The sequence below is a fragment of the Nelumbo nucifera genome, chromosome 6 (assembly GCF_055504915.1).
Source record: "Nelumbo nucifera cultivar China Antique chromosome 6, China Antique-T2T, whole genome shotgun sequence".
Lineage (NCBI taxonomy): Eukaryota > Viridiplantae > Streptophyta > Magnoliopsida > Proteales > Nelumbonaceae > Nelumbo > Nelumbo nucifera.
Genome location: NC_142654.1, coordinates 63,734,817 through 63,741,571, shown reverse-complemented (window position 1 = coordinate 63,741,571; position 6,755 = coordinate 63,734,817). Strand labels below are relative to the sequence as shown.

General features: G+C 41.8%; 1 pseudogene; it reads left to right on the top strand.

The window, feature by feature from the left end:
- The first annotated feature begins 6,226 nt into the window (after positions 1 to 6,226).
- LOC104587081 (auxin-responsive protein SAUR68 pseudogene) lies at positions 6,227 to 6,652 on the top strand (annotated as a pseudogene).
- The last annotated feature ends 103 nt before the right edge of the window (positions 6,653 to 6,755 follow it).

Genomic DNA, 6,755 nt, shown 5'->3' with positions numbered 1-6,755 from the left:
TGGCCACACGAATCCTATCCCACCGCTGTGGTTCATAAAGAGTGTAAAGGCGGCTGAGATATGGACCAAAAGGATTGGTACTACAACCGTACAAATAAGTTGGTTAATCTAGTAAGGAAATCAACGGTGGCGGAACTACATCCATACAAAACATGAGGACTTGAAATGAGTCTTGTTGGGTGCAAATTCATTGAACTCAAATGTATTGTTTCAGGCATAGAAGGAAGAAACAAATAATTTGACTTGTATGTCCACCTTGATGTGGTGGTTCAGTAACAAGGAACATCTTCGCCATATGTACCTTGTCGTCATAAGGGTGTCAATTAGACTGAATTTGATCCAATATGATCCGGTCCAATATGGATCCATTAGAAATGAAGCAGGTCTAATCCAATCTAATGAGTACTTTGGACTGGTCTAATTCAATTTCATAATCATCCAATTTGTTCAAACTATTCTTATAATTTAGATTGGTTGCAACTCAAATAACCTAGTCCATTGACACCTGTTTTTTTTATCTTTGACCAGATTGGTTCAATCCGACCTATCCATTATAAATCCATTATGGATGGGCCAGGTCCAATCCAGTCCAATAATTTTTTGTTGCACAATTATATTTGAATTGGTCCAATATCTTATTGGTCTGACCAACATAAAACCGGTCCATTGACACCCCTACTTATCATGCATCATCTTATTTGGTCCAATGAAAGCAGGAAACTAAATTTGAACTTAGTATGTGATTACTTGTCTATCCTTGACTCCTTATATATACAGTCATATAGAGAGAACCTCCATTAATTATTAGGCCAGTACGGCAGTACTAAGCACCCTCCTCGCAACCTAAGGTCTATGGTGAGTTTTAGATCTTTATCTTGTTTGTATCAGCATGGTTCAAGGCCATGGTAAAATCTAAGGCTGCGTTTGGTTGTAGTGCAACTTTATTTGCATTAATATAAATGCAAGTTCTGGTTTGATTTAGTTTTGGGTTTTATTATATTTTGCTTCAAGTCTTATTTTATTTCGTTTTTTTTACTGAAATCATGGTAAAATTTGAAACAAAAATAAATCAGAATTTAGATCCAAATCATTTGCACTACTATAATTTTGCACCGGTGCAAAAAAATTTACATTGCAACCAAATGCAGCATAAGGGGCGGCTTAGAGAGATGACAAGAAGGTGGAAGAAAGTAGCCATTGTTAGCGGGAGAAGAAACTCATTGCCCAGATTGGTGATAGATATATGCAACGAGTCGGTTAGCAATAAGGGTATATGGCACCTATATAAGAGAGGTTTTCGTATAGTTCCCTTGGCATATGCCAATAGCAATTGCATTCATAGAGCTCCTTAGGCCCCATTTATTTTTCGGTAAGTTATTTATCTGGGTAACCTAGGTAAGTGCATTTATCCATATTCTTTTATTTTTCAGGTAAATAAAATAATGACGACCATTCTAACTATAAAAATTCCATAATCAAAATGGGCATTTTTGTCCCATCCAAGTAATGGCAACTTCCCAAGATGGGAAAGTTAATTTACCCACATAAAAGGTAAGTGATACATAGGAAAATAAACTTTTCCTGGTCCCCACATAACTGACTCACAATCTCATTGACCAACTTTCCCCTCTCTCAAAATCCCAAAAAACAAAATAATGTACTGAGAGGAATTTGGGTACAAGTCATATGCTTAATGACCAATCATCTAGATGAAAAAGTGTTTTTCTGCTTTTCAAAAGTAAAACTAAAAACATGTTCTCAAGGTTTTCGAACCGCCGTTGGCCCGGATGATTAGACCGTTCGGCATGGGAACCGTCCAGGCAACCAGTTCCGTTTTACCCCAAAGCTGGTATTTGGTCAAAAGCCGTTAAAAAAGTCAACAACCTGTTGACCCAGGCGATCGAACCGTTGAACTGTTCATTGATTTTGACCATTTTTTATTTTTTAATTTCTTTATTTTTTTATCAGAACGGGCCATCTGTTCCAATCAGATGATTGAACCGTCAACCTGGAAACTAGTGGCCAGAACGGTTCCACTCCTAGATCGTTTTTTAAAAAGTTGCATGTTCTTAAAAATCTTGTTCCAAAAGCATGTTTAATTTACTATTGGACCTATTTACATGTGAGTTGGTGTTCCCCACGATAGCTTCAAAACAAACTTTATATCTACAGGATTTTTTAGTACGTATTAGTATCCCAAGTCAACCTTGTATGTTTTTGTTTTTAAAAGCAGCTTTTTGTTGGATTCAGGGTATTTTCTGAATCAAAGAGAAATTATTTTTGATTTATCATGAAAAAGAATGCGTTTTTTATTTTTGATTTTTAACGTTGTGTTTAGAAACGATGTAACTAAGTGTGAATGCAAATATGTAGTATAAAATGGTTCAGATAAATTGTAAAATCGGGTTAGTTTTGCACTGACAAATTTACCTTCTTATCAAATAGACTCTTAACTCTAATGGATACAAGCATGAATTCCAATAAAGCATATGATTTTTTTTTTTTTTTTTTATCAAAAGCCCACTTGGATGCAAATTTACTTATCTTTTATTGAAGTAGGATGTCGGTTGGCTGCAGATCTTTCCTCCCCAGTTGCATATTCTCAAATGCATCCAAAAAGAGGATGTCGGTCGAGCTACCAAAGTTAACCAGAATCCGCTTTACCTCGAAGTTGTTGATTATCATCTTGAAAACGGGGGCGTCGTCCTCGTACTCGAGCTCCTAAACTGAGTTTCTTCCCATTGCACTGGTTCATCCTACCACAATTGAACTGCTAGTGATCATGTTGATCACTCCACAAATAGGTCGCTCCGATGGTGGTGGATCCCAAGGTGGATGATCTTGATCCCTATCCTGGTTCCTGCTTGACTCTAGCACTTCTCTTGGCTAGTCAACAAGCCGGCTCCAGTTGTTGCGCTTGATGAACTGCTTTAGGTAGCTGCGACGGATCAACTCCTCGATCTCGTCCTTCAAGTTTCTGCAGTTCTCCATGTCATGGGTGGCCATCTCACCCTGGGTGGCCTCTCATCCTGGGTGGCCATCTCACGTACTCGGTCGTCTTTATTTGCATCAAAATTTCGCCCCACTTTGCATTTAGGGCGGTGTAACTCCGGTTTTGAACTAGAGGGGTTTTGGAATGCTGGCCTGATCTAGAACTTCGATGGGGGGACCTACTTCTTCTTCTTGGCGACTTGGTTCGCCTGTTGCGAGGTGACCAACTTCTCTTTGGCGACTTACTCTTGCACCATTGCTTACTGCTTCCTACTTCTTCTTCAGCTCGCTTCGTCTTCCCAGTTAGCTCTAACTGGGATCCTAGCGCCTCTTCCGCCTTTGTGAACTTGTCGGCATGGTGGAGGAACTCCTCCATAGAGGAAGGAGGGTTCAACTCAATTTCCTAGTGCAAGTCAAGGTGGTGAACGCCATTGATCATTGTGGTGAGCTAGACTGCTAGGTTGAGGTTCGGAATCTAGAGGCACTCCAAGTTGAACCTCTCGATGTAGTCTTAGAGCGTCTCATCTGGTTGCTAGTCCACGTTCAGTAGGCAGGTCGCTAATTCTGGGCACCTCTTGCTAGTGGCGAAGTGTGTTGTAAAAAGATATGTGAACTGGTTCTAGCTTTTTATTGAGCCTGTGGCCAGTCCCAAGTACCACATCCGAGCTGTACCCTAGAAAGTCGTCGGGGGCCATGCAAAGGCTTGCATCATTTGCCCTGTGAAGCTACATCAGGGACTGGAAACTATCGATGTGGTCGATTGGATTTGTTGTGCTGTCATATGATTCTAGTCTCGGGGCTTTGAAGTCCTTAGGCCATGGGGTCGTAATGATATCAGGTGCAAGTGGAGAGGTGCGGGTCATCTGCTGTATTGCTGGTTGGGGGATGACTTGGCTTACTTCATCTTTTCTGTCTGCCTCCTCATTGTTGGTGGGAGCGAGGTGACTTCTCCTAGAGTGGTTCTGGTTGTTGTTGGGTTGTTGCTGGTGCTACGGTGGTTGCTGTGTTACCAGGGCGGCAAACCGCTCCTCCCACGTCCTCATCTACAAATTCATGCCTTGAACGTATTGCACCAACTCGTGGAACTAGCGCATGTCAATCCCAGTAGGAACCATAGAGGGCTCGACTGGTGGGAGAGGTGCATTCACTTGGTGTAGGGGGAAAGCAGGATTTGACATTGCTGGTGCACTTGGCAGAGTCAAGGGCACTATGAACTGCCCAATGGTCATGGAGTGGACTTCAAGATGTGCTCTGGGCTGGTCTTGCCCCCCTACGACCTGGTTGTTGTTGGCGAGTTATTTTTTGCTTGAGGAAGCCATTGAAGTAATAAAGATAGCAAGGGAGTGAGAATACGACTTTTTGTTGCATGTTCTCATAGACGACACCAATTGATGATGCATGATTTGAGTGCTCCTTGTTGGAGGACAGCTCGAACGTCGGACTAGTGATGTGGATGGGTTGAATTGCAAGACAAGACAATCAGAGTGTTCAGGGGTTCTTTACCTAGTGTGGTCACTCTGATGCTTAAGTTAGTGATGGAGGTTTTGAGAGAGTTGATAGCTTGAAACCAAGAGAATGTGAGAGATAAACCACGCGCACCTTGTGAAGTTGGGGGTGAGGCCTTTATACAGGCAAGTTGTCGTGGGCCTCATGATGCGTGCCCGGGATCACCAACCCGTCTGGTTTGGAGTTAGTTTCGCACCCAAAGATGGACTTTGTGTAAGCTGATAAGGCTTATCAGGTTCGTTCGATTCGAGCGGAGTGAAGATAAGATCCATTGGTGTGCGTTGTGATCCCAAAGAAATCAGAGACAATTGGCTTACTTCTAGAAGGAGGCTACGTGGCACCTTGGTAAGTCGATAGATGTAGCGAGCTGCTCGGGCATCGGTCTAATTAAATGGCCTGAGGTGACTTAAATTACTTAGATATCCGAGGTCACTAACGTGTCATTATATCACATCAACGCTCTAGGTGTCATCATATTATTCAACGGGCCAAATCGTTCCTCATCAGAAACCTTCTAACATTAATTTTAACTTTCAACCCAAAACCCAACCTGACTTGAGTAATAATTGGATTGGGTTAAGATTTAAAATCTTGGGTGGGAAATCGGTTAGGATTAAGGATGAGGTTTTAAACAAACACATCAGGTTGGAGTATAAATACATATAAAATAATACAAAATGTAAAGTTTTACATTCTACATATTTGTATTTATACTCCTTCCAAACTGAGTCTTTAGGCGCAAAGAACCGGCCAAAAGTAATGGTTCTTACTCTTTATTACCGACTTAGCAATATAATTTTGGGCTGAGCTTCAGAGTTTTGGGCGTTTTGGCGGGAGTTGGACGTCTAGAAAGCTAGGTTGGATAGCGAAGCAAGCAAAGTGCAAAGAATGAAGTGGTCACATCACATTCACATGAATGCCCATGGGTTATGGGGTAATGAGTTATGTCCTACCTTCCCAAATCCAACGAACCATCACTACCTCTGGTCTTTGTCTTTCATATGGTTCACGTCTCCATAATTCCTACATCTTTTTCATTATCCATTATTTTGCCGCGGCCACTCTACATCTTTACGTTTTACTTTTATACATACATGAAAATTTGGTAAGACAGTAAAAGTATAAAGTACAAACACAAAAATATATACGGCACAAATACATACGAAACAATATAAAATACAAGATTTTGCACTCTATATGTTTGTATTTATACTCCTTCCAAATTGAGCCTAAGGGAGGAGCAGGGTCGGCTCCACACATCAGCGAGCCAAATCCGTGGGCGGTCGTTGAAGAAGTGCCATGATCGGAGTATAACAAGATCGACGATGGAAGATCGTTAGTTTTCATGTTAGTCAGCGCAGAAGCGGTAGAAACTAGAAATTAAGGGGCAGCGATGGATGGTTACGTTCACTGAATAAACTATTTCCTCACATAGTTGATAGCACACCAATAGAAACAAACGACAAGGGATGAAACGAACAGTAGTGGACCACGGCCTTCAAACATTCCAATTTTCCAAATCTGTTATCCAATCGACCCATGTGGCCTTGCATCCCATGCTTCAATACTATGGTTTCAGCTTTCTTCCTTCACAAGTATATATAAAGCAATCACCTCAATTGCTCTCCCTACACAAAACCCACAAAGCTTCTCATTGTTCATCATCAGCAAATTAAGTAGTCAAGGTCTCAAATAAGAAGCCATGATCAACCCCAAGAGGCTCGTAGAGATGGCTAGGAGGTGGCGGAAGGCAGCCGCCGCCGGGAGTCTAAGAATCTCTTTACCAAGAGCCCACGGCCACGGCCACGGCCACCGGGGCGCGGCAGTGGCGGATAAAGGCCATTTCGTGGTGTACACAATTGATAAGAAGCGGTTTGTGATTCCTCTGCAATATCTCAACCACAGTATTGTCGTGGAGCTGTTCAAAATGTCTGAAGAGGAGTTTGGGCTACCGAGCAATGGGCCTATTACCTTGCCTTGTGATTCTGTATTCATGGAGTACGTTGTTTCTTTTCTTGGGAGTCGTCTCATCGACAGTTTAGAGAAGGATTTGCTCTTGTCCACCATGGCTGGCCGATGTTGTGTATCTTCTACTTCTTCTCTTCCCCATGCCCATCGTCAAACCAACCAGCAACTACTCGTTCATGGATTGTAAAATTAATTAATCACCATTTAATCCAGAAAAAATATTAATTCTTTTCCAATTGTATTTAATTTTTGAGGGTAAATGAAGCTTTGGTTTGGCTTTGGCAGTTTGC